The following is a 27,263-nucleotide window of genomic DNA, read 5'->3' as shown; positions in this document are numbered from 1 at the left end:
TAGACCGAGGGCCATCCCTGGACTGACCACTATGGGCTCAGAATACGATGGGAGGGATCATTGCCCAGGTTGTGCCTGCTCATGTGGTCAGTCAGGAGGGTGACACGTGAGCTGTGACCAACACTCATCACCAGAACAAGGGAGGAGAGTGGGGTGGAGTCATTTGCCCCAAGAAGGGGCAACTGCTCTGGGTAGAACCTGGTGGCAAAGCCCTTTGCAGAAACGTGGACCTGGACGTTGGCAAACATTTAGTGTAAGGACGGCCAGGGGGCGGGATTCGTTTGAGAAGATCTGATTTGTCAGGAGATGCCATCAGGTGAGTGCTGATGTCCATGTCTTCTGCAGATTAGGGCATCCAGGAAAAGAAGGGACCCTCTGATCCTTTGAAGGATACATGGACGAATCCAAAGGGTCCTGTTTGTGTTTGTTTTAGGATTTGGAGGGGGGGGGGGGTTCTGTAAGTGTTTATCAAGTGCTTGGGTGTGATAGGTCAGTTTCTCTTTCTAAACTCACAATTTCAGAATGAATATTTACCGGGATGAAAACAAACCAGGACCTGGGAACTTTATCTGTCAGGTTACTCCATTACACGATTCACGTATTGCCTAGACACATCTCATGCAAAAAAAAAAGCAACTATACAAAGGACACTCATACGACTTAGGAAAATTGGCCTTCCTCCATGAACGGGTAGCCTGCACATGATGAACCCAGCGGAGAAGTAACATACTTCTATTTATGTATGCCCTTGGTCTTTATAAGAAGTCTAGATTTGTTCTCCCAGCCCCCCAAGTGGAGAGAGCGGGTGAAACAGACGCTCCCAGGCTGTGGAGAGGGTCACGTTCTTAAGGGCGGGTGGGACCAAAGAGATGTCTGATTTGCTGTGGTTCAGTGATTTCTTAAAATTCTTTGCAAGGCTGACCTATTTCTAATTCCTGAGCCTATAGTCTGAAAGGTCATTAATCTGGGCTCAGCTCATGACGCTGGGGCTTAGGACTTCTATTTCTTAAATGCCAAAGGGGTGTCAGATTGCCTTTCGAAATGTTGGCACCTCTATTCAGGCGTGCAGTGGTTGGTACAGAGATACCTGAGTAATGTCCTTTCTCATGGAAACGGTCACCTGACCCAAAGAGCCACCTGTGTGGGGTGCTTTTGCGGGGGGAGGGAGGGAGGGCTCTGGATCTTTGCCATGGATTAAAAAAACAAACCGATCTCCCCCACACACTTTGCTTTTGTCCAGGACGGGGACAAACAGGTGTGTGTTTGCTGAAGGGCTGACAGCATCCAACGTGTACTTCCTGGGAGTCAAGCTGGAGGGAGTGATCCTTGTCGCCCTCCCTCCCATGTCCCTCCTGTTCTTTCAGATGGAGTCCGAGCTCCGTGTGGTCACACACCAGCTTCTTCCAGGTCCTCTCTCTGTTTACGTCACCAGTCTGACCCCTTTTCTCCCCCAGCTTCCCTTTGACCTCTGAGAACCTTGGTTCACGTTTGGGCCGTTGTAAAGTTGTTCTGCGTCTCTTACCTGGCTGATTCCTCCAGCCCTCAGGTCCCAACTCAGATGCTCCTTCCCTGAGACCCCTGTCCTGACCCCCGGGCCTGGGTGGGATTGCTCTTGGTGTTCCCATAGCAACCGGTGCTTGGAGCAAGCACACACTCCCTCCGAATGTAAGCACCTGTCTACGTGCCTGTCTTCGTCCGTTCTTGCCTTTTCTTGCTCAGGTCTTCTTCTCCCTTACCTCTTTCTCTTTCTCCCTCTCCACTTGCAGGCAGTTCTCCTGGTACAAAATCAGAACACCACACATAAAGGGTGCAGCCCTTTTGAATTAGAAAAATTTGTTTTGAAATATATATATTTTTATTGATTTTTAGAGAGAAAGGAAGAAGGGAGAGAGAGATAGAAACATCGATGAGAGAGAACGTCGACTGGCTGCCTCCTGCACGCCCCACATTGGGGATCGAGCCTGCAACCCAGGCATGTGCCCCGACTAGGAATTGAACTAGTGACTTCCGGTTTTGGTTTTTTTTATTAATTAATTTTTGTTACAGATGTTTCTCCTTTTTTCCCCCACTGATTCCCCCCTCCCCCTCCCTCCCTGCCCTGTCCCCAGCTTTGTTGTCCATGTCCATTGTTCATGCACACATGCATATAAATTCTGTGGTTTATCTCTCCCCCCACCCCCTCTTCTGGGGATTGTCAGTCTGTACCCCACCTCCACGTCTCTGGACTGCTCCATTCCTCAGACTGTTACTGAACTAGTGACTTCTTGGCGCGTGGGTCAATGCGCAACCAGGGCCACACCACCAGGCAAGAATGGAGCCCATTTGGACCACATGTCTGATTTCCTTCATTTGTTCCTCTGAATCCACACATTGGCCACCTGCTCGGTGTCCTGGGAGGCTGACCATGGGGTCTGCATCCCTAGCTCTTTGCCTTTCAGTTTCCTGTTGGGCTTGGCCATGAAGGGCACCAAAGGAGGTCAGAGAAAGGGCCAGAGAATTTGGAGTCTCATTCTCTCGCTCCCTCCCTGCTGCAGGTCCCTGGGCTGGTTGTCGCTCTGACAAAAGCCACAGGAGTTTTCATTGTCCCTCTTCATACAGTCACATCTCAGGGTTCCGGTGGCACTTTGTCTTCTTGTCCCTTCAGGCCTGGGGCTGTCAGTGGTTCCCACTGTCAACCAGGTGTACAGCTCTGTGCCTGGCTTCTTCCCATCGGTGTGAGTCCAGAGTTCGAGTGTGCACCTCTTTCCTGCTGAGATCCCGATAACTCAGACCACCCCTTCCAATCCCAGGCCCTGTCCCCATCCCAGGACAGAGGTCGCCCTGGCTGAACATGTCTTTTCCACACCACTGCCACTCCAGATTCTAGCACAGGGCATCACACACCCAGGACTGATCCAGCAAATGTTGACTAAGTGCGACTGTTCGATCTTAAGCTCCCGGGAAAAGAGGAGTCCAAAGATGCTCATTCCAGGCCAATACTTGTTCTCTGTGTACGTCTCAAAGATGAGACAGGATCACAGTCATTAGAGTGGAAAATCCCTTCCCTGTCGGGGCAGCGGCTAGCCATTGTGTGTCCCAATGAAAGGCTCAGGAATGGGTATAAAAACAGTCCACTGTGCACCACCAAAAATGGGAAACACACCCTTTCCCTGTGATACGAGATCGGCTTTGGGGAGCTCTCGCTCCAACACCCATCCGTCTGCACCCTCTCTCCAAGGACACGGTGAGATGCACTTTGTTTCCTCATCAGCCTCTGGAGTGTCCTTTCCAGACACGATCACCCAGAAGGCCAGGAGAGCCGTCCACGGGTCCTTGGTTCCCAGAATCCTTCCACCCTAAAGAAAAGCAGGATCAACCCCCAAGTCCCACTGGACCTTCTGACTTGTGAACTGGACAGAAAAGAGAGCTTTGCGCGTCTGCGGCGCATCCCGGATGGGGCCTCCTACAGAGCGGAAGGGATGTGCACAGAGGGGTGAGGACCCAGAGCGCATCGGAAGCACCCGCGGCTGGCGGACCAGGGCTCACCGAGTTCCGTCCCGCCGCCTGCGGCTTTCCACGCCCCGGGCGTTGGTCTGGGTGGAGACAGGGGAGCTCGGGGCCGCCCCTCGCGGGGCACCCATTTCTGCTCTGTCCGCGCCCCCTTGTGTGGCACGGACCCGCACTCTCAGGTCGTGGCCCTGGGCACCAGCCTGCTGGCCACTCACTCCCACCTCTCAGTAAAGAGGTTCCTTACAAGGTGTGAAATTTTACTGTCACCCTTCAGGGTGACCCGGTCACATTCTGATTATGTTTAATTCCCTCCAGTTTGGGTCCTCAGACTCCACCAAAAGGAACAGCTGGTGGCAGGATCATCCACAGACTAGACTCCGGTCTGCTTCTCTTCAGGGGCAGGAGGAGACGCTCAGGTAGGCGGAGACCATCCTCCAAGCCCGCCTCCCCGGTCACAGACTCCCCCATGCCTGATCTTTCCCTTATTACCCCCCACGCCGCTCTGCAACGGCGCAGCGCCCTGGCTCAGACATGTCAGGAGCCGATTTCGCCACCAGCACTGGTTTGGTGCTTGTAGCTTCTGCCAGAACACGCGTCCTTGACCGTGTGGCCCACGTCATTCTCTGCCGCGGACGCCGTCCTGATCCCTGCAGGCTGGCTGGCAGCATCCCTGGCCTCCACCCACTACCTGCCAGTCGCCGCCCCACCCAGGTATGACAGACAAACGTGTCTCTGGATGGTCTCAGATGTCCCCTGGGCCACACCAGCTCCTACGTGAGACGCACTAGTGGTGAGTGACCGCTGACCGCCTCGGTGCAGGAAGGGCGGTCGGGGCTCCAGCCCACGCCAGCTCCCTGGGGCCCCCTCAGGTGACGCCGGTTCTCTTCCAGGAACGAGGCCGTTCGGATGCCCCAAGGCCAGGATCCCGTGGGTTTTCTCCCTTTCATGTCGTATGCCCACAGGAGCCCGGGCGTTGGCACATCCATGTTCACGGGGTGGGGCCAGGCTGCAGCGCAGTCCCGGGAGGCACGGTGTGCGCTCGGAGCCTGGTCTCGTTCAGGGTCTGCGGTAGTTCCACCAGGGGGCTAGCGCCAGGGGCCTGTGGTTCTGTTCTGGATTTTGTTAACCATCACCCGAGGGTATTTTTCCATTGATTTTTAGATAGAGCGGAAGGGAGGGAGGAAAGAGAGAGAGAGAGAGAGAAACATCAATGTGAATGAGACGTATCAATTGGTGGCCTCCTGCATGACCCCATCCAGGGCCGGGGATTGAATCTGCAACCCAGGTACATGTCCTTGACCTGGAATCGAACCCGCGACCCTTCAGTCCACAAGCCGACACTCACCGCTGAGCCAAGCCGGCCAGGGCTATGATCCTGTTTTACAGATGCACAGACGTAGAGGAAGTCACCTGCTATGGTCGTGTAGAGAGCTGGTGATGGAGCCAAGAGTGGAGGCTGGGTCTTTCTGATTCCAGACACCGATGGGTGGCCCACAGCCGTCGTTTGGAAAGGAGAGAGCTGAGACTCTCCAGCTTGCGGAAGGAACAGGGACAGTTACACGAGAGGTGGGTCCCAGGTCCTGGGCACCACGTCCGGAGGCTGGCTCCTCTCCAGTCACCCCGACTGTGACCCCCAGAAACGGTCGGAGAGAGGTCAGATGATAATTGCTGCTTCTGCACAGCTGCCTGTCAGTCTCATTTCTCCCTCCTGTGTTCTACCTAAGGAGGAGGGCTTTGCACGGTGCTCCCGCAGCGTGGGACGCCTGCTGCCGCCCAGACTACGAGGCAGCCGGGCGATGTCGGCACCGACGTCCATAGCGCTCGCCACGTGGTTCTCGGCGCTCGGGGTTCTCGTCCACACTCACTGCGTCAGTCGGTGGACCCACGGGGGCATCAAGCGATGAATGAGGAGGTCCATCTGGAGGAAGAGGAGACTCGTCTTTACTTTCACTCCTTTTGACTCAGATTGTTAGTCTGTGAGTGGGAATTCGCGACGGGCTTCAGATTGAACATGCTTAACATGGTCTGTAGGTAATGGATGCAGAATCTTAAAAATATCCAGGAGGGCCCTGGCCGGTTTGGCTCAGTGGTTGGAGCGTTGGCCTGCGGACCAGAGAGTCCCGGGTTCAGTTCCCACTAGGGGCGTGTGTGTGTGTGTGTGTGTGTGTGTGTATATGTATGTATGTATGTGTGTGTATATATATATATATATGAGGTAGGTCTTTGTTCCCAGTCTACAACTCTTGGACCACAGCAGAGAATACTCTGTACTTCTTAATAAGAATGTATAATACTGAGTATGGTTTGGGGGTTCATTCACTCATCCTTAAATAACACTAACATTCCTAGTGGGAAATCTTTTCCCCCTTGAATTCTCGTTGGGTTCTTCTGCTTGGCTTAGGGACAAAGTCAAGTCTAGCTTGGTGTTAGTGTGGTCCTCTTTTGTTAATCCTCACCTGAGGATATTTTTTCATTTATCTTCAGATAGAGTGGGAGGTGGAGAGAGAGAGAGAGACAGACAGACCAACATTGATGGGTTGCTTCCCGCATGACTCTGACCAGGGCCGGGGATGGACTGCAACCAAGCACATGCCCTTCACTGTAATCAAACCTGCAACTCTTTGGTCCCCGGGCCGCCCCTCTAACCGCTGAGCCAAACCGGCCAGGGTAGGTGCTAGTATGGTCATTACCATCACTTTATCACTTGTTACTCTCCCTTCTTAATAAAGCAAGGGTGCATTTCAGGCTCAGATCTCTCAGCAGCCAAGTCTAGGTGGCATTTAATAGCATTTTCTCACTCATCATGCGCGATAGTCAAGGTGGTTATCTGTTTAAGATGAGCGATACTTGGCGTTTAACGTTTACGGCCTTCGCATAACGTTTCCATTTAAATAAATTTACCTACGTAAAACTAAAAGGAAGGGTGATGGAAAGAAAAGTATGTCGTATTTTTATGACAGTTGTTGCGCGGCTATGGTAGGAATTGTCTATGGGGTACACACATGGGTGGAATTGGAGAAATACGGTCGCGACTGTCAAGAATAAAGATGGGACCAGTTTTAAATCCTGGATTTACGCCTCGCTCGTCAGGTGGCCCTTCCACAAGTTGCTTGTCTTTTCCAAGCTTCGCTCTTCCCCAGGTGGGAATGGGCACAGAACGTACATCACCGTTTTGTTATGAAATTATAATGAGATAACAGGCAGAACACTATGCTTATTACTTGGCATGTAAGAAGCACGCAAAACATGGCAGCCATTTGTTGTCTCGATTAGATCTTGTTTTCCACGAGCTGATACCATTGTCAGATGAGCTGCAGGAAAACCTTGGTCCTCTAGGGAACTGGAAAGGAAGCCTTTTCTTACTCCTAAACCGTCTGGCTTCGTCATGTCCCTGCCGGAGTGCCCCGAATAGACTCTTGCTAGTTCGTGATGGTCAGGTGGATGGACAGCCGACCTGTCTTCCAAAACGTTTGATTCTGGCGGACGTTCCTCAGTAGTTTTCTGGTATATAAATAACAATACAAGAAGCTCCTTTCTTTCATTTCTTGGGTGTACCTGTCACAAACGGTTGGTTTGGGCAGGTTCTCTGGGAGGTCGCATTATCGTAGCTGCAGGTGGTGTTGTTTTCATCAAGATTTTGTTTTGGTTGAGGAGGGCACCTGATTCCACCTGCCTGAAACATCGTCAGTCCCTGACAAGTTGGGAACCGCGAGAGTCTCTTGGGTCTTGACAAATCTGTGGGTCAAATCTTGGAATGCTGGCTCCGGTCCTGGGCTGTCCTTGGACTTCTGTTCCCTCCTTCCTGTTGCTGTCTTCCCCTCATGGCCTTCCTGTCAGGTCCTGTCATCCTCCCAGAATGAAGTCTGGTCACCAGCGTTGTAAGGGGACCAGCTGGGGAGAGAATTTTACAGAGATATCAACCGGGAAAGTATGAGGGACTGAGGAAGCTCCCTCTTCCTCTTGGGGACCCTCGATCCTGGGGCCCACTCGTCCTTGTGGGGACAGCAGAGCAGAGGACAGTCAGAGGATTGGTTGGGGAGGGGCACATCTCCTCGAGGGAGAAGAATTTTCTCCCAGGGGAGTCCTACCATCCAACGGTGCCCATTAGCACAGAGGTGTGACATCTGTCGCCAGGACCCAGTATGACATTGGCTTAAACCAGAGAGCAGTTCATTGTTTCCCCCCAGTTCTGGAGCTGGTGTGGCAGTCTAAGTCTCTGTCACCCAGACACCTACTTTCTTGCAGTCCATTGATAGGACAACTTGTCTGTCTGGCTCCAAATGGTTCACCACCATATTGGCATTTCTGCAAGGGGGGGGGGGCTGTAAATGGAAAGCAGTGGGCAAAGCCACTCTTTCAAGGTCATGACCAAAATTTGCACATATCCCCGCCACTCTCAGCCCTTAACAAATGTTCACCGAGCACTTCTGTCCCAGGCACCATGACTAAGGAATACTGAGTGCCTACCTCCAGGGCAAAAGGCCAGCTTGCTTTCCCCAGGGAGTATGACCTCAATTCCACGTCGACGAATATGTATCACACTTTCAGAAAAATAATAGCATGTATTCGTGCTGTATGCAAATCACCAGGCTGGGCGCTGACGTGACGGCCTCTGACAGGCAGGCGAGGGCCTCCCTCACCAGAGCTTGCCGTGTGTTAAAAAACAGCAATGAGCAAGAAAATGAGCAAATGAAAAAGTATGACAAACTGTGGCATGTGTTTGGAAAGCATCAATCTGAACACTTATAGAGAAAAATAACTGGAAAGCAAATCCTTTTGACAGATGGCAGCCAAGGCTCTCCGAGAAAGTGTCACCATTAAGCTGATCCCTGAGAAGGGCTGAGCCAAGGGAAATGAAGGGAGCAGGAACCACATGAAATAAGACATCAATCCCAGTGTGCTGGAGTACTATACAGCAGTGAAAAATGAAAGAGCCGCAGCTACATGCAATCATGAGGATAAATCTTAGAAGCACACAGCTGAGTAATAAAAACAAGTCACCTAAAACTATACATCCTAGGGTATTGTTTTTACAAAACTCAAATGCAAACTAAGCCACATCTCCTTTAGAGATGCACACACATGTGATAAAAGTAAATACAAAAAAAGGGCAGGAGAATGCTAAACACAAAATGCAGAATAATGTATTCCGGAGAGGGAGAAAGTAATGAGTATATTCAAGGTAATGTTCTAGATTTAAGGTTAGGTGGCAGATTCGTGGGTGCTTGTCTAGCTATGCTTCCTAAATTATCTGTGTGTTAAAGGTGTTTTTCATACATCAAGCATCGCCCTCGTTCAACACATTTTTAAAGCATGCAGGGGAGGGGCTGGCCTGAACTGCCTACAGAATCCCTGCAGGCCGTGTGGGGGGGTCTGTGGTGAGCAGCAAACCCTTGCCCCATGGACAGAGGGCGCCGCTCAGCCCCAGCTTGGGGTCGCCAGGCAGACTTGCTGGCCCGATGCATCCAGAAGCCGGTTTTTCTTAAGAAACCCAACACCTGCGTTGTTATGAGCAACATCCCAATTTCTGCATGCTGGCAGTGATTCCCAAATCTAAAACCTCTGGGGGGCAAACACAGTCTTTCAGGGGACACATCGAGACCCTGAAATAGACAGGGCGCCTGGAGGTGAGCACCGATTAGTGTCCCTTCACCAGGAAAAGTGCCTACCTCTGTTTCTACCCTTGTCCCAGCCTCCCCGTGTCCCCAGAAGGTGCTGTTTCAACTTGTCGCCGGGCTCGGTCCCTCCACTTTCCTCACTTCAGCTCTCGCCTCTAAGTTTGGAACCTGCGAAAGGGGTGTGAGCACAGCTGAGATGGGGGGCACCCGCTCCTTCCGCGCCTCGGCACCCCAGCTCCACTCTGCAGGGCGCCCTCCCCCGCCCGCCCTGCCCGCCCACGCCTGTCCGCAGAGAGTCTGCAGTGCGCCCCCTCCCTGAGGACCTGGGGGAGCCATGGCCGGGCTGAGCTGGGCCGCTGCTCCCGGAGATCTTGTTTATGTTGCACATTATTGGGACTGAATGCTCCCACGGAGGAATATATTTGTTTTTCTCTTTAGGAAAGAAAAGTTTCAATGGTAAGACATTATTTCTAACTGACACGCACCCACCCCGCGGTTGGCTAGCGATGTTTTCAGCTGGGGGTGATTTGGGCCCTCGGAGGAAATCTTGGCAGCGTCTGGAGATATTTTTGGTTGTCATAACCGAAGGGAGAGAGAGGCTGCTAAATAAAAATGCACAGAACAGCCACCACCCTTCCCAACAAAGAATTATCCAGCCCCAAATGTCAATAGCCCACAGTTCCCAGGCAGAGGAACTCTGCTCCCCACTAGCTGCCCCCCCTCCCAAAGGACAAAGCTAAGTGAAGCCACAGGCTGGCCATTCCCTGTGAATGATGAAAGGTGGGTGTGTGTATTTTTGGGGGGGTGGTTGTGGTGAGGGGTGTAACTAACATGAATTTACAAGGCATGCCCTTAAGCTCGAGCTGGGATTTGTGGCCACTATTTTGTTTTTTATTAACGCGTAATGCTCACGAGCAGAAGCGGAGATTTGTTATTCTAAAGACAGTTGCACACCAAAGCATGTGATTGTATAATCTGGCATTTTTCCCCACCAGGGAGCTATGGTGCATTACTCACGAGTGACAGAACCAACGAGCTCCATGTCCCACGAGGCCGGTGCATCCGTTTAAAGAGAGCAAGAGTCTGCAGATCCGTGCCGCCCCGCCCCCACCGCAGGGCAGGGGCAAAGGCAGCATCTTTTCCGTCACTGCCAGGACGAACCGGCATGGATTCCACGCCTGCCCCACCCCCACAAGGGAAGAGTCGAGTTTAATTGCGCGCTACCGGCAGGCCCGCAGGGCGGGAGGCAAGGGCTTGGCTCTTATTCCAGGCTTCCATCCAACTTGAGAAACGCCGTTAGGGGAGTCCTGCTCGGTCTCTGCCTCAGTTTCCCGGAAGCACCGTGTATTGCGGGGCTAGGAGCTTGAGCTTTGCAGCGGGTCAGGCCTTGGTTCCAATGCAGGTCCAGCTCCTCCTGGTGTACCTCCTTTTGTCTTCCTCTCTCTCATCCGAAAATCAGGGATGGTCATGCTTGTCGCATAGGGTCCGCATGGGGGTAAAAAGACGAAGACTGTAGATCAGCACTGGCCAGGCATGTGTGTGGCAGGCAGTCGGTAAATGTTTGCCACCAATGTGCCACTCCGGTGTTCAGTGATCAGAAGCAGCCAACACGCCTGCCTTCGGTCCCTCATGCTCAGGACGGCGCTGAATGAAACGAGAGCGTGGATTGCAAAGCCCACGGGAAGGTACAGACCGCATCCATGTCTGTGGATATCAATACCGTGTGATGAAACCAGTATCGATATCAATGTACACAACTGTAGTGTTTATCGGGCTGATCTTGAGAAAATAGAAGAGTTACTACCCGACACAATTATAACTGGTTAGATGGGGAAGGAAATTAGAGTTGCTTTCATTTCAACCTTTCATTTCATTATAAAAGAGAAATACCGATGTTGTAAAAGTTCCGTGAACCCCAGCCCGGTGCTCATGTCTCGCCCCAGGAAGGCAACGCTGGAGTTTGGCAACCCGGTTAGACGGCGTCTGGCTCAGATGGAACGGCCCTAACATATGGTTGGGAGCCTCAGTTTCTTCATCTCTAAAATGAGCATGATTGCAACACCGAGCCCCGGGCAGCGGTGAGGAATGAGGTCGTGCAGGTGAAATGCCCGGCACAGGAAGAGTCCTCCAGAAACGCACTCATTTAGTCCTTATTAAGGATCATAATCGAGGTGATGTATGTACAAGCAGGCGCCTCTCTCAGAATCTCACCCAGAGGGGGCTCAGTCTATGTTCACTCTGTGTTGCTAAGAGGAGTACCTTAGTGTTCTGAGAAGCATGTGGAGGGGGCTCTCGGTTCTCCTGACGATGTCCGGTGACTGTATATCATGGGGCACGTCCCGGACAGGCTCCTGACATCCTTCTGCAGCTTCAGAAACGAGGTCGGGTGTCCCGCGGACCCAGAATTCTGACAGCGGTAGACTTTCGCGGGCCAAAGGCATGGAGGCTCATTCTGTTCTGGACTTTGAGGACTTGGGAGCATTTCGCCTGAGCAGGGGGCTCAGAGCACATGTGCTGATGGCCCAAGAAGAGTGGTTCTTGAACTCCGTCCTGCGGCAGAGTCATCAGGAGGGCTCGTGAGCACACGGGTCACCCCCCTCAGTGGATCCGCTGGGGTCCCAGACGTTGCCCTTCTCACAGGATCCCAGGCGATGCTCCCGCTGCTGGTCCAGGGGCCGCGCTCCAGAACCACTGTCCTAGAATAGCAGTTCCCAGCCCAGAGCGGTGGGTGTCTGGGGGGGGGGGGTAATTCTCCATTGCTCTATAGGACGTTTGGCGGCAGCACCTCCGGCCTCTGCTCGGCAGCAGTTGCGACAACCAAAAATATCTCTAGACTTTGCCTAATATCCTTGGGGTGGAGCTGGTGAGGCGCAATCGCCCCTGATTGGCAGCGGCTGCTCTAGAGTGAGATGCTCTAGCATCCGAGTCAGTCATCCTTATCCCGGTGGGGTGACCACAGTCATAGTGCTATCCCTGTTCGGGCCTTAGCTGCTTCATCCATGTCATGGGTACCAGGACGTGAACCTCCTATGGTCCAAGTGAGGATTAAAAAAATAATCCAGGTAGAGCATTTAACACAGAGCCTGGGGTAGACTGAGCAAGTAATACTTGTTAGTTACTACTTTTAAGTCCTCTGTATCTTGCCTACTGAATGGAAAGTTTTTTGCCCATCAAAACATTACCATCGGTTTGGCGGATGGCTAGAATAGAGAGTTAGAAGACTCTCATCGAGGGGCAAGCAAGTTCCAGAAAAGCATAAAAAAATACAGCCACTGAGGCCAAGGACTCCAAAGTAACCAGGTCCCCTCCAGAGTTCTGAACTAACGGCAGCTGCTGTCTCGGTGGGTGGCCCCCAATCCTTCGCTCAGAAGTCACTGGCTACAAGTCTCAGGCCAGCTGGACAAGCCCACCACCTGTTGGTTCAGCTTAGGTCAGTGCCTGAAGAGTCTCTTTTGATTTTCGTATCATTTAAAACGATGACCTCATCGCTCACATTTCCTTCTCCAACTGCGCTCTAGAAGGGACCTTTCGAATCTAGAATCTCGCTGCGTTTATGAGCGAAAGAACGATGTATGCTGGTGTCCACGAGGGGTCATGGGCTTTTCCTCGGCTGTCAGGTCTTGAAAGTACCCAGCAATCCCCAAATAAATTTCCACTAATCTGACAGTGTTGCCCCTCCTGACGTGATGTGCTGTACATTCGGTGGTCAGTGGGGACCCTTTAACTGCAGTTAAGCCTGTGATGTTCGCTGTGGCATTGAAAACAGAGCAGCGTGTAATGTAGTTAAACGTGCGGACTCTCCAGGCCCAGATGGGTGGGCGGAACTCCATGTGTTTTGGAAACTTTCTACCTGAATCAAGTTATACTGGCTGGCAGCTTTAATTCATTCCCTTTCAAGATTTATACATATTAGAATCCAAATGAAAATCAAGTCCCCCTAGAAAGGAGAAGAGACTGAAGTATCAGACGAAATGGATGTTGAGTTACAGATGGATCAAACACTCAAGGGAGGAAAAATGCAAGGACGTAACTCACAGCGCACGTTGAGTACGTACCATGTGGGGGATACTGTCTCGTTTTGCCTCTAGAGCATTCCAAAGATGCAGGGAGATGTTTTTGAGGCCCCCATTTCACAGAGGTGGAAACTGAGGCTTAGAGAAGTTAAATGACTTCCCGAGATCTGTGGGTGTGTGCACAGAGCTAGGATGTGAGCCCAGGGCTGTCCGACAACAGTCTGGATTCTTGAACTCTGCACTCAAGTCCCCTGAGACGGTAGGTAGGCATCGTTGAGTCTAAACGGCTTATTTTACATGTGGGTAAACTGAGGTCCAGACACTTTGATGGGACTTGCTCAGCATTGTTACCCCAGACTCAGCAAATCAACTTGGGGTTATTCAATAATAACGGGGCGTTCTTCGGCTTATAAACTGCGGTCGCTTCCATGAGCTCATATTTAATTTCGGTGTTCACACAGTTCTGTTATATGAGCTGATAACTGAAAAAGAAAAGGACTTCAGTCACCGATATGTATTTTTATTTTTATTTTTATAGTTGATCGAATGACATGTACCTGCAGTGTAGCCACCAAAGCAGTGATGGAGGTGCCCTGTGGACACCCCGAAAGTCCAGTGAATCAGTATCAGCGAAATACAATCAAGCTTCTAACGCGCCAGGCACTGGTCCAGGTGCTGGAAGGCAGCCGTGAATAAAAACAGCCCCAGATTCCCTGCTCCAAGTGAGCATACGCTCCAGAGGACAGACGCCCACAATTACCTAGATAGATAACCCTGCAGACAACACATATAGTATGTCAGAGATTATGGGGGGGGGTGGACTTAGGAATAAAGCTGGGAAGAGGAAAAGGGGGTGCTGGGGGAAGGATTACATTTATCAATGGAGGAGGTCTATTGGACACACACACGAGGGATGTGAGGAGCGAGTTTGCTGCTCTCTGGGGAGTGCACTCCAGGCAGAGGGGACGCAGATGCTGAGGCTCTGAGCAGCGCTGTCAGGGTGCTGTGGTCAGCACAGTAAGGAGGCCAGGACTAGCTGCTGTGCTCAGCAGTTAGAGCATTGGCCCCCGGACCAAAGGGTCCTGGGTTCGATGTCCTGTCACGGGCATGTACCTGGGTTACAGGTTCAATCCCTGGCCCGGTTGTGCAGGAGACAGCCAATCGATGTGTCCCTCTCACATCGATGTTTCTCTCTCTCTCTTTCCCTTCCTCCCTTCCACTCTATCTAAAAAAACTCAGTGGGAAAATATCCTTGTGTGAGGATTCACAACAACAACAACAGTAAGGAGGCCAAATGGAAAAGAAGTTTGAATATTTTTTGTGATTGCTCTCAGAGTACATTTTTTAAAAAATGAAAGTATACTTGATGTTCAATGGATTGTACACATTAAAGTATGAAATCTGATACGATTTGACATATGTATGTACACACGAAACCATCATCGCAATGGGGATAATTTCATCATCCCCAGAAGTGTCCTTGGCCCCCTTTTATTTCCATGTTTCCTCCCCCTCGGCCACACGTGACCACTGATCTGCTTCTTGTCACTCCGGCCTCGTTTGCACTTTATAGAATTTTATATGTACCGAATCGTGCAGTATGACCTCTTTCTTTTCTCGGTCTGGCTTCTTTCACTCATCAAAATAGCTTTGAGATTCATTCACGTTGCGTTCGCGTATCAGTAACTCACTCCGTTCCGTTGCCAAGAAGCCTTTGAATGTATGGATGGCCCATCATTTATTTGTCCAGTCATCTGTTTGGACTCTTTCCAGCGTCGGGGAGGCTCCAGACAATGCTCTCTGAGCACCCACACACAAGTCTTTGTGTGGACACACGCTTTTGTTTCTCTCGAGTGGATGCCTCGCAGTGGAATGGCTGGCTCGTGGGGCAGACGTACGTGGCACGTTCTAAGACACTGCCAAACTGGTTGACCAAGGGCCTGTACCGTTTTACATGCCCACCGGCCGTGTGTGAGGGTTCCCACCGTTCTACATTGTCCTTGGCGCTTGGTAAGGTCAGCCTTGTACCTGTAGGTATTTCAATAGCTATGGAGTCGATGCCACGCTGAACTTTTAGTTCATATTTCCCTAGTGACGAGCAGTGTTGACAATTTGTCAGGTGCTCACCTGCCGTCCTTCCGTAGGTTTCTTTGGTGAAGTAGCTGTTCACACCTCTCGCCCATTTCTTGGTATTGGTTTGTTTGTTTTCTGATTGTTGGGTTTTGAGTGTTCTTTATGGAATCCGGAGACAAGTCTTTTATTGGATGTATGATTTGCACATATTTTCTCCCTATCAAAGGCTTGTCATTTTATTCTCCTGATAGCATCTTGCTTACTTTTTTTTTATCAAGACCAGTTGATCATTTCCCCCCTTTATGGATGGGTGCTCTTGGTATTGTATCTAAGAAAGCTTTGCCTTTGATGATTTTAAAAATGGATTTTCTCATTAAGTCAGAGAAAATGTCCTTTCAAGTTCCACTTAAGTATATCCAGATTACTTATGCAACCAACTTATTGATCCGCGAGTGACCATTTGCAATGATTTGTTGATTAAGGAATAAAAATATCACTTTCACCTACTTGCAAGACCTCGTTCCTTTTCTACATCCAGGGCAATGGCCGACTTGGACAGGGGGCGCTGTGGCCCTAGTAACACGGGACTGGGTTTTCCTGGCTGCTCCCCCAGACCAGCTCAGCTCTGGCCAGTGCGTTCCCTTTCCAGTGTAGATTTCCAGTGGGACAAATACGGAGATGTGCTCTGGTTCTTGGTGTTCCCTGCTCGTTCTAACACTCTACGAGTGGGATATTGATGGGAAATCGAACACCTTCACCAGAGCCTGGCAGAGATGTGTCCAGGGCACAACATTAAGGAGACACACACTCTCAGGGTTGCAAGTGTTGGTTTGGAAGGAGGCACTTGCCTGGCCCTAAAAGTGAGCCCGCTCAGGCCCATGTACCTCTTCTTGCCTTGCCCCGGCCTGGCCTTGACCTCCAGGGAGAGAAATGGGTGATGCCCAACGGGAGCGGTGGCAGACTGGCTAGCACGGAGCCCTCACTGTGAGAACACAGTAAATCACCTGGGGATTTTGTTGGTTGAATTCGAACGATTCAGGTCTGTGATGGGGCTTGAGATTCTGCCCTTCTAACAAGGTTCCAAGTGACGGTAACGCTTCTGGTCCATGGGTCACGCCCTGAGTGGCAGGACCCGAGAACAGACCAGCTTTGTCGACCCCGCCCATTTCCGTGTGCGCATCCAGCCCCCGAGTGCCCACGTGTCTTCATCTGTCAAAAGAGGGACCAGGATCTGTGGAGAGTATAAAGCCTCCTTATTCTGAACTATTGGGCAACGCACTTGAGTGTTCACCAAACATTGTGGGGTCAAATGAGGCAACCGGTTTGTCACATTGGCTGTGAATCAAGTTTCAGAAATTTTCCTACAAGTTTGCACCAAGAAAATGGGCAAAGGAATAGCAAACTCTCAGAATGAATTTAACCGCAAAAGCAACACTCCTGTCCCTTCCCACCAAAAATGTTACCCAAAGGAAAAGTGTTAGGGGAAACATAGTTCCACTCAGTTTCATTTCCCAGGGGCTCCCCCAGCCCCCCTCCGTCCTTCTGCCAGATAGCGACGAGCTCGGGGCTGCTGGTAGTCATTTTCCTGAATCCACAGCACGAGCTTCAGTGAGAGGCAAGCCAACACGGGAGAAAACAGAGCCCAGAGATGGACAGATAGTGTCTAAGGGTAGGATGTGAAGTCCCGGATCTAACCTTTCCTAACACCCCGATTCGCCCATCGACATACCAGTGATAGAAACCAAACGTATCCTCTTTATGGTTTGAGTTTTGTTTTCTCCGCAAATCTATGTTATTTTGGAAAATGTATTTTTTTTATCGTTGAAAGTATTGCAAATGTCCCTCTCATTAACCCCCACCTCCCCACTTCTACACCCCTTCCGCTTTCCCAGACTAACGGGTGTGTCCATGGGTTGTGCATAGATGCATCTAAGTTCTTTGGTTTAGCTTTTCCCATCCCGCTCAGGTTTGTCAGTCTGTTCCCTACTTCCGTGACTCTGGATCTACTTTGATTGACAGCTTATTTTGTTCATGATATTCTACCAATAAGTGAGATCATGTGGTACTTGTCTTTCTCTGAGTGGCTTATTTCACTCAGCATAATACTCTCCAGGTCCCTCGATGTCGTCTCAAAGGGTCAGAGATCTTTCTTTCTTACAGCTGCATAGTACTCCACTGTGTACATGTACCACAGCTTTTTTATCCACTCATCTACTGATGGGCACTTGGGTTGGTTTTTTTTCACTGGAAAGATTCTTGATTAATACACAGTGTGATTTGGGGCGAGTCATCTCCTTTCTAGGGGACTCAGTTTTTTCGGCTATAAAATGAGGGCTCCATCAGTATTCTCTGGTTTAATGTTATCTGTAACATTTTCCAGCCCCATCAACATCACCTAAGCCTTTGTTTCCATATGGCAAAAGCACTTAAGAAAGGAAGGCAAAATGTAATGGGGGTCTTATTGTCCCAAGTTCCAATCTGGCTGTATCCCACGTATCTTGTTCACTCTCCGCCTCTCACTGCTAGGATGTGAACTCCGCGAGGGCAGACACGCACGGCTGAGGGTCTCACTGCTGCAGGCTCAGTGCCTTGAACTGTGACCTCAGACACATGCATTCCTACATCCATGTTAAGAGAATGGATACATTCTTATAGATTTTATGGTTAGGAAGCTGGTTTGGGCACTGTTTCAGTTACTGGTCCTTTCTGTCAGGGGCAAGTGCTTAGAGATGGCATCTGTCTGTCTGCTTCACGATTCTCCTCTTGGTTTTTGGCTCCGGGGACAGAAACCATCGATGGAGCAGGCTCAATGTCTTCCAAAGAGACTCAACGCCTGTAAACATAGTATCACTTCTAAACTCACAATATGCACTTAGGTGTGTATGATAGATGGATTTCCAATTTGGAATGATGTAAGAGAGAACTGTGACTTAACTTCCTTCCTATTTTACTTATATTTCAATATCTTAGTAGAGCTATTACATGAAATTGATCCCCCAGCTTTAGGGAACAGGACATTGCAGACACTGTCATGGGCTATTATATAATGTACCATTATCTGTCATTTTGTCATGACATCCAGCCCAAGCTTCTCTCTTGCTAATAAACCTCCACTTTGTTTTGGGTGGCAATGTGCTCAGATCCAGGCAATGATAATGACTATAAGAGCTATAACTTCAGCATTTCTTTCTATGTGCCAGACCCCATTCTAAGCCTTCCGTAAGTGGTAGCTCTTGTCGTTATTAGATATTAGCTGGGGGAAAGGAGGAAGAGGAGGGACATGCAGAAAATTACTTTATGATTCAGCAAAACTTGTTTCTAATTCATCTCTTGCGTGTCACAGAACTCGGGAAACTGAGGCCTTGAATGTTTGTCCAAGCACTTGAATAACTCCAAAGTACTTTCCCAGCAAAACATGGGCCCCGTCTCTAGGACCTGTAAACTCCCTCTCATCTGAGGAAGCTTCTTTATGGCTAAAAGTAGAAGTAACCCAAATGCCTGTCGACTGGTGAATGGTAGATGAAAGGTGGTATATCCACGCTGAAAGAAGTCCTATACTCACCACTATGTGGGTGAATCTTAAAATCATCATGCTAAGTTAAGGAAGCCAGACGCAAAAGACCCCATGTTGTGTGATCCCATTCATGTGAAATGCCCAGAAAAGACAAATCCCAAGAGACAAAAAGCAGGTGGATGGTTGCCCAGGGTGTGGGGTGGGAAGGGGATGAGCTGGAAGATCTATGGGGTGAGGAAATGTTCCATCACTGCCTTATGGTGGAGGCTGCACAGCTTGGTCAATTTACTCAAAATCATGAACATGGGGTAACTTTTATGTTATATAAATGATAACAATTAAATTATTTAGAAGAAGATGCTTGGTAGCTGAGTTAAACTTTCCAGCGTCTACATTTTCACGTAGGTTGTTAATCCTTACTTTGAAACATTCGATTTCTAAAGACCTGGAGCCTCTGGCAAAGTCACATGGAATGTTAGCAGTTTAGCTCCACTGAGAGGTAGGCTGGATGGATCTGCTAGAAACACCTGGTAGTTGAAAGGAACACCGGACATCTTATACCAGGTCGACGCCAAGACCTCCGGCATCTCATGTTACATACTTTGCACACCATCCTCTTACCTTCCTGCAGAAATCCCCTCTCAGTGTTTAGACTAAAGATTATTCAACTGGAAATCCGTATTGCGGTATTTTGTCTTTAGTAGAGCTAAAGATATTGGCTGTAGGTTGCTTGAGGTTCTCAAAACACAGATCCATAAGAAAATTTCTTTGGGGTCATAAAAAATTGTTGCATCTGGTAAATGTATACATTGTTTCCTGTGAAGGAGTGTGAGCCATAAACACACGCTTCCCTGTGTCTTTGCCACGAGGATGGGCCACGTGAAATTCAGTGGTCAGCCTGGCTGGTGTGGCTCAGTGGTTGAGCGTCAGCCCAGGCACCAAGAGGTCGCCAGTTCGATTCCCGGTCAGGACACATGCCCAGGTTGTGGGCCTGATTCCCAGTGGGGGGCATGCAGGAGGTGGCCCATCGATATTCTCTCTCATTGATGTTTCTATCTCTCTCTCCCTCTCCCTTTCTCTCTCTAAAAATCAATAAAAGTTCAGTGCTCAGTGTAGCTATAGCCCTGATATATGTTGATGACATTCATTGCTATTTTGCTGTTTCTGTTCCTCATGACTCCATCTCATTGTCCCATTTACACCAGGCGTAGTTTCGTAAGCTTCCTCACATTTTAGGCAGTGGATGAATTACAAATAAAAATAATGAGTCCATAATTTTGTGCCTTATATATTATCCATTGGTGCTTTTGGAATGAACCCACGTGGCGGCAGCACGTGCTGTGGTCTTCACGCGCGCGTCAGTCTGTGCGCGCATGTGTTTTGATGGATAGACATACAGCTATAGCTGTAAGCATGAATTTTCAGCTGAAAAATAGGAACGTCTAGTGAAAGTCTGTGGCTAGATTTCAATCTCTAGAACCTGGTCTTTAAGAAAGAAACCATTGCCCTGGCCGGTTTGGCTCAGCGGTTAGAGCGTCAGCCTGCGGTCTGGAGAGTCCCGGGTTCGGTTCCCGCTAAGGGCACGTACCTCGGTTGCAGTTTGTCCCCGGCCCTGGTTGGGTCGTATGGGTGGCAGCCACTCTATGTGCCCCTTTCACATTGATGTGTGTCTCTCTCTCTCCCTCCCACTCTATCTGAACAAAATGCCGAAAAATGCCCTCGGGTGAGGAGAAGGAAGGAAGGAAGGAAGGAAGGAAGGAGGAGGGAGGGAGGGAGGGAGGAAGGGAAGGAAGGAAGGAAGGAAGGAAGGAAGGAAGGAAGGAGGAAGGAAGGAAGGAAGGAAGGAAGGAAGGAAGGAAGGAAGGAAGGAAGGAAGGAAGGAAGGAAGGAAGGAAGATTTTACGGAGGAGAACTCAGCAATATTTCTTCTGTTGTGAACCGGAGGGCTCCAGGAGGAGTCCGGGTTGCATTCCTGGAAGACACTTGTGGCTGGGGTCCTGTAATTCAGAAACAATTGTTTCTTTCTGAATTATTTCCTATGACCTCGCTATAATTTCAAGCACGGCTAACGCCTAAGGAGTCGGATCAAGGATGCTGCTTGGAATTTCAAAATACAAAATAAAATACTAATTTACAAAATCCGGACCCACGGCCGCCTCCTCGGCGGCAGACGAGCGGGATGTGTGTCTGTCTTCGATCGTCTCCTAAAGAACAGTGTGAAACTGGACCTGCAATTAAAATAGAAGCTTCGGCTGTCCCCCCTCTTGCCCACAAACCCCTCGACACAGCCCAGCTGAGGGTCATCGAGAGACAGAGGCAGAGAATTCTGCAGGAGTTCGAAGATGCCTCGTAGGAATATTTCTTAATTGAGCCGCACTTTCGAGCTGCGTGGAATTGTTCTTATTAAAAATTTAAAAAGAACAGCAGAGAAGAACAAGGGAGACTCCGTGAGATGAGAGCTCCGTGAGATTTACTTAAAAGGCTTTCATTAGGCGCCGGGGTCTCTGCAGCATATTAAAGTCTCACCTCTGCAAGATACACGGGGCTCTAGCGTCCGGCCCCTTTTCTTAAGAAATGGGAAACATTGTTGCTTTAAATGGGACTAGGAAAAGGGTATTTTCAGTGTCTTTGAAATAAGGTCTGTGTGTCCAGATTGCTGCATAGTTAGTCCCCCATGCTCCCTCCCTCCCTCCTCCCTCCCTCCCCCCTCCATCCCGCCTCCTCCCTTCTTCCTGCCTGCATCGCAGTGCAGGTTGTGGCTCTCATCTGTGGTCTGCTTCTTTATTTTGTTATTATCTTGTAAAAATCAATTTCTCTGTCTTGGATGAATGGGGGAAAGGCGCTCGGCAGTGGTTCTCCAAGTGGAACCTGCCTGGGAATCACCTGGGGCTTCAGAAATGCAGATTCCGCTCAGTGGGTCTGGGCAGACCGCGATGCCGAGCTTCCCACAGGCTCCCAGAGAGGCCCGCGCCGCGGTCGGGGCCCGTCCCCGATAGCAAGGAGCTGCAGCACCCCGAACTCCAGTCACTCTCGTCAGATCCCTTTACCTCTAGGGGGCGGGTGGCATGGAGGAGAAAGGGGGATTAAAAAAAAAAAAAGGAAGTGATAACAAGCAAAAACATAGAAAACCGAAGAAATCCACCAAACACACACTATGAACAGCCTGATTATCCACATCGGCTCAGTGTGAGGACTTGCCGTTCTCGAGGGAGTGAGGCCTGTGATACAAATGTTGTCCCATCTTTACAATGCAACTTGGTTTTTGGTAAATCGATTGGAATTTAAAAAATGAATTTTGGGACATTCAAAGAAATGAATCTATGAGACACTGAATAGGGTGTGAGCACACACACACACACACACACAGGCCATCAGAGCAATCTGACTTCTGTATACCAAAGGTCTCATAATTCCCCCCCAAGGATACAGAGAACCTTGTCAGTAAGCATAACAGTTCTGTGACACACAGAGCCGAGGGTTGAGACCTGAAGCTAACAGGAGTTTCAGCCTCATGAAGCTCGGCATGGGCCAGAGCATCTACCTGATTTGGGGGCCAGGGTTCAGGAGGGGCACCGTTGCCAAAAACATGGAAAGAGCAAGTTCCTTTGGAAGGTCGGGAAGCACGTTGCAAACTGGAGGGCGAGGTGGGTGCAATTTGCTGCTGTTTCATCCTATTTGGATTTTATTTTCTTAGATTTTATGTAAAAGTATCCTTTTCAGTTGTTGCTGGCTCATGCTAGTCACGCTGATGACATTGCAAACTGGCAATATGCATTAAAACTAAAAACTGGGAGTGATCATACACCCTGACCTAGAATACCCACAGTTGGAAATGAATTCTACAGAAATACTTATGCAAATGTGGGAAGAGATACGCACAGGGTGGTGAGTACATTATTGCTTAATAGAAAAGAAAATCTGAAAACCCCAAAATGCCCTTCAGTGGGACTGCCTCAGTGCCTGGTGATGCAGCCAGACAGTGGGGTACCCTGCAGCTGAAAACCCACACGGAGGCACCTCTGACGTGTGGGCGTAGGAGGATATCCCAAGTAAAAATCTAGTTATGTTTTTTAAAAAAGAAAATAATAATATGTCCTAGAGTTGAATTGTCTCTTTTTATGTCTGTCAAGCTTTCTTTTATTAGTCTGGTAAGGCTTTTGGAAAAAAAAAAAAAAAACATTAAAAGGTTAACAACAATGATCACTGGAGGAAGAATTACAAAGAACATTTCATTTCTATTTTTAAAATGTGTGTTCCTTTTCTTGCTGTAGCTCTGAAGACAGAGCAGAGAGAGAAAAGGAGACAGGTGACTAGAAGGCCGTGGTTTGGGTTGCTGAGAGACTCGGGGCAGGTGGCTTAATGACTGAGCATTTCTATCCTCAGACGTACAATGTGGGAAGTGACGATACCACTTCATGGTGTGTTTTTTGTTTTTGTGTTTTGGAAGACTGAATGACGTGTATAAAGTACTTTGCCTGCCGTACAGAACCAAGGATGTTCAAGTTCCTTTTTGTTGCTCTAAACGTAGCTGTATGACTGCAGGGTTTGCACTCTGTGTCCCTCCTGTATCCAGCATCACAAGCCCCACCTGGAGGGGCTGGAGGTCCAAGAACCTCAGTGTAGCCCCGCCCACTGCTTCTCCTTGCCCTTTGACCTCCCCGGACACGATGCCTGTCTCTGGGAAAGCCTCCTGAAATGTCAGAAAGCCTTACCTCTTCCACATTTAAGCCTTTCTTTTTCTTTTTCTTTATTGATTTTAGAGAGAGAGAGAGAGATGGAAACATCAGTGAGAGAGAACATCGATTGGCCGCCTCCTGCACGCCCCCCACTGGGGATCAGGCCCACAACCTGGGCATGTGCCCTGACCGGGAGTGGAACTGGCGACCTCTTGGTGCAGGGTCGACGCTCAAACACTGAGCCACACTGGCCGCGCCACGGTTAAGCTTTTTTTTTATCCTCACCCAAGGACATTTTTTTTGCATTTATATTCAGATAGAGCAGGAGGGAGAGGGGGGGGGGGAAGAGAGAGAGAGAAACATGGACGTGAGAGAGACACATCGACTGGCTGCCACCCACATGACCCCAACGGGGGCCGGGGACAAACTGCCCTCAGCGGGAACCGAACCCGGGTCTCTCTGGTCTGCGGGCTGACGCTCTAACCGCTGAGCAACACCGGCCAGGGCAGAATATCATGTTGTTTAAAGAGCCCAACCCAAATCCTTCATGATTGCGAAACTTGAGATTACAAGATTCTTATTTAACTGCGGTAGCATCCGCCTGACCCAAGTGCTGTGCAGAACGTGTCGGGTACGTCAGTCCAAGCGCTCGAATCCTGATGTCCTAAGAGCTGTCTAATTCAAGACCGTTGAAACTCACATCATATTGTTAATTCCCATCATGTCGTCACAATGGATTTCTGTGTGATCCAAGTGGATCACAGGCTAAGACCAGAGAGAAATGAAAAAAAAAAATCTGTGTGTATGTACTTGTATGTACGTGCACACACATGCACACTGCTATAAATCATACCAGAATGTGCTAGGATGCAACAAATATGCAGAATATGAAGCTGTGAGTTATCAAGTATTCCAAATTCTGAGTATTATAATCCTTTTCTTAGGATAACTGACATAATTATTGTTTTCAATGGAATCAGAGATTCTCTTTATGCGATGTATTTTTAAGGAAGAGATAGATATGTGTAAGCTCCCAGCACATACACACACCTATCATATAATTATTTTCCTTCTGAATCTTTATGTTCTCTGCCGTGATTTCCTTTATGCCTTATTGAGGGTTTCATCCAGCAATTGAATGACTGGAGGAAAAGAAATTGAGGGTTTTTTCTTGTCATAAACATCAGTGTGGTTGGATTATAACCACCTTATAAGCAAGTAGGTGTTTTTTTTTTAATGGTTTACATCCTGCATTTTCAGATCCTGACTGTCTTCCCATATTTATAGGATGCAGATATTCACTTTCAGTTTCTGTAAGTTGTTTTATTTCAAAAATGAGATGTTTGGAGAGGACATCTGTGAGTGTGTACGAGTGTGTGTGTGTGTGTGTGTGTGTGTGTGTGTGTGTGTTCTCCCCTCCCAAGCATCCACTCACCTCTTTTCAGTAAGACAACCCCAGAATTTCATTTACTGAATCACAGCTCCCTCCACCACACCCTCTCAGCTCCAGTGTTTGGATATAGTGGGCCCAACTAGGGCCGTCAGATAAAATATAGGCCACCCAGTGACATTTGAATTTTAGATAATCAATGCATATTACTTTTAGTACAACTTTCTTCCAAATATTGCCTGGGACATATTATACTAAAAACAATTCTTTGTTTATTTGACATTCAAATTTCACAGGGCATCCTCTGTTCCTATTTGATAAAGTCAGGTAACCTAACCCCAACCCTCAGTACCCGGCCTGCACCCTAATTGTGATCATCTCGATCAGCCTGCTTCGTGGCCCGTTGAGAGCGCCGACCTGGAAGTTTCGCTGGAGGCCTGAGGGAGACACATGTTTTCCGTCCTCTGGCTCTGAGGCCGAGGATGGCTCGAGATGTTGCTGCAGGCACAGGGAGCCGTGGTGGGGATCCAGTGTGGAGGATGTCACACAATGGCCATGATAACAATATCTATGTTCTAGGCAGTGTTCCAAGTACAACGCATTAGCTCATTATTCTGTCTGTTGCTTTGTGCTCGACTATAAAGATGAAGGTTAGGGTTAGATTTATTAGGTTGAACCATAGTGATTTTTCTGGCTCAACCTAGCAGCTCTCTCTCACGACCAGGTGTGATGGCTGAGTGATGACATCAGAACCCAGGATCCCTCACTTTTGCTCACCCAGCATCCCTCGCATGTGGTTTCCATCTTCATGGTCATGAGGCGGCCGCTACTCCTCCGGGCATCATACTGTCGTGTCAGAGCAGGGGGTGTCAGAACAGGAGGGGAATCCAATAACCTTCCCCCGGAAAGCATTGTCTCCTATTCAGGAAGCGCCCCCACATGGGACAGGAAACTGCCTATTTTTCTTTTTTGTATTGGTTGTCATTTGTGCCCCATTTTAGCAGTGAAGCACCCAGACCATAGCAAGGGAGGCGACCTGTTCAAGGTGACCCAGGGTGTGTGAGGGTTTTTCAGAGAAACACCCAGTAGAATGTGAATTTTAAGGAGCTGGCCCATGTGATTATGAGGTGAAGTCCAAAACGCCGGAGACGCGGGGAAGGGATACTACCTACCGCAGCTCGAGCCGAGGGCCAGATGGAGGCAGAATTCCCTCTTCCTCGGGGAAGCCCAGCCTTCCTTCTCTTACGCCTTCGACCGATGGGACGAGGCCCACGACGTTCCGGAGGGGACGGAGCTTTGCTCAGGGTCTGCCGATCGCAGCGTTACGCACGTCCGAGAGATGCCTTCACGGTGACATGTAGACGGGCATTGGATCAAATGCTTGGATGCTGTGGCCTAACCAAGTGCCCACCTAAAACTAACCGTCACAGTTCGTGTTAGTGAAATTAGAATCCAGTGCTGGTGTGCGTCACGGCCCGGGCGTTCTCACTGGGCCACGACCATGGGCATGGCTCACGTGGCTTCTTTGCAGAAAAAGTATTACATGGAGGGAAGGCAGTTGTTATTGTCACAGCAAAACTGAGCAATGTCTCTTCAGTCATTCTGTACGAATCACTTGATTTTACCTTTATGTGTCAAAATAAAACACAGATACTTAAAAGCCACGTGTCAGAATTATATAGCTTAATGCAATAATATAAGCTGGACACCCTTATAATAAACAATCACTCTGCTCAAAGAAAGCAAAACAAAACAAAACAAAAAACAACACAGAGCTCTGCTGATCAAACCAGAAATCCCGTCAAGTAGTCTATCTCAATCCCAATTCACTTTCCTCCAAAATAAACAGGGTCCCGACCAGGGATTTGTCTGCTAACTGTTTTTGTAAATAAAGTTTTATTGGGACACAGCCACACCCATTCATTTACTTACTGTCCATGGCTGTTTTCATGCTATGACAACAGAGTTGTTTCAACAGAGATGTCTGGCACTCAAAGCCTAAAAAATGTTTAACACAGGAAAATCTGATGCCTCCTTATCTCGAATTTCATAGTGGCAATTTCCTTGAGCTTTTAAGTACTTTCATCACTCAATGTGAATCCCTGGGCTTTGCTTTCTTCTCCTTCTTTTTTGGTATGTTTTTTAAGTCTCATTTAATCCATCGGTCTCCCCTCTATGCCTCTGTTTTCTGTGCAGTTTCTTCGTGGAAGCTGCAGGCCACGTAAGCTGTGGCTCCCCAGAGTCTGGGCTTTGAAATCGCGTCCTTGCGTGCAGTCCTACACCTCCCTCTGTCTGTTGTGTTTCCTGCAAATTAATACTCGAATCCAGAGCCACGATCAGACTTGGGTTCGTTTTCTCTGGCAAGACTTCTGGAGGTGGTGCGTTCATTCATGGGAGACATGCAAGCCTGGTCGTCTTTCTTTCTGTGAGGTCACCACTGCTAACGTGCAACGCCTGCATCTGACAGTTCATTGGGTGGCTTATGAAATG

Source organism: Molossus molossus, unplaced genomic scaffold (genome assembly GCF_014108415.1).
Source record: "Molossus molossus isolate mMolMol1 unplaced genomic scaffold, mMolMol1.p scaffold_m16_p_6, whole genome shotgun sequence".
Taxonomy (NCBI): Eukaryota; Metazoa; Chordata; class Mammalia; order Chiroptera; family Molossidae; genus Molossus; species Molossus molossus.
This window is presented reverse-complemented; position numbering follows the sequence as displayed.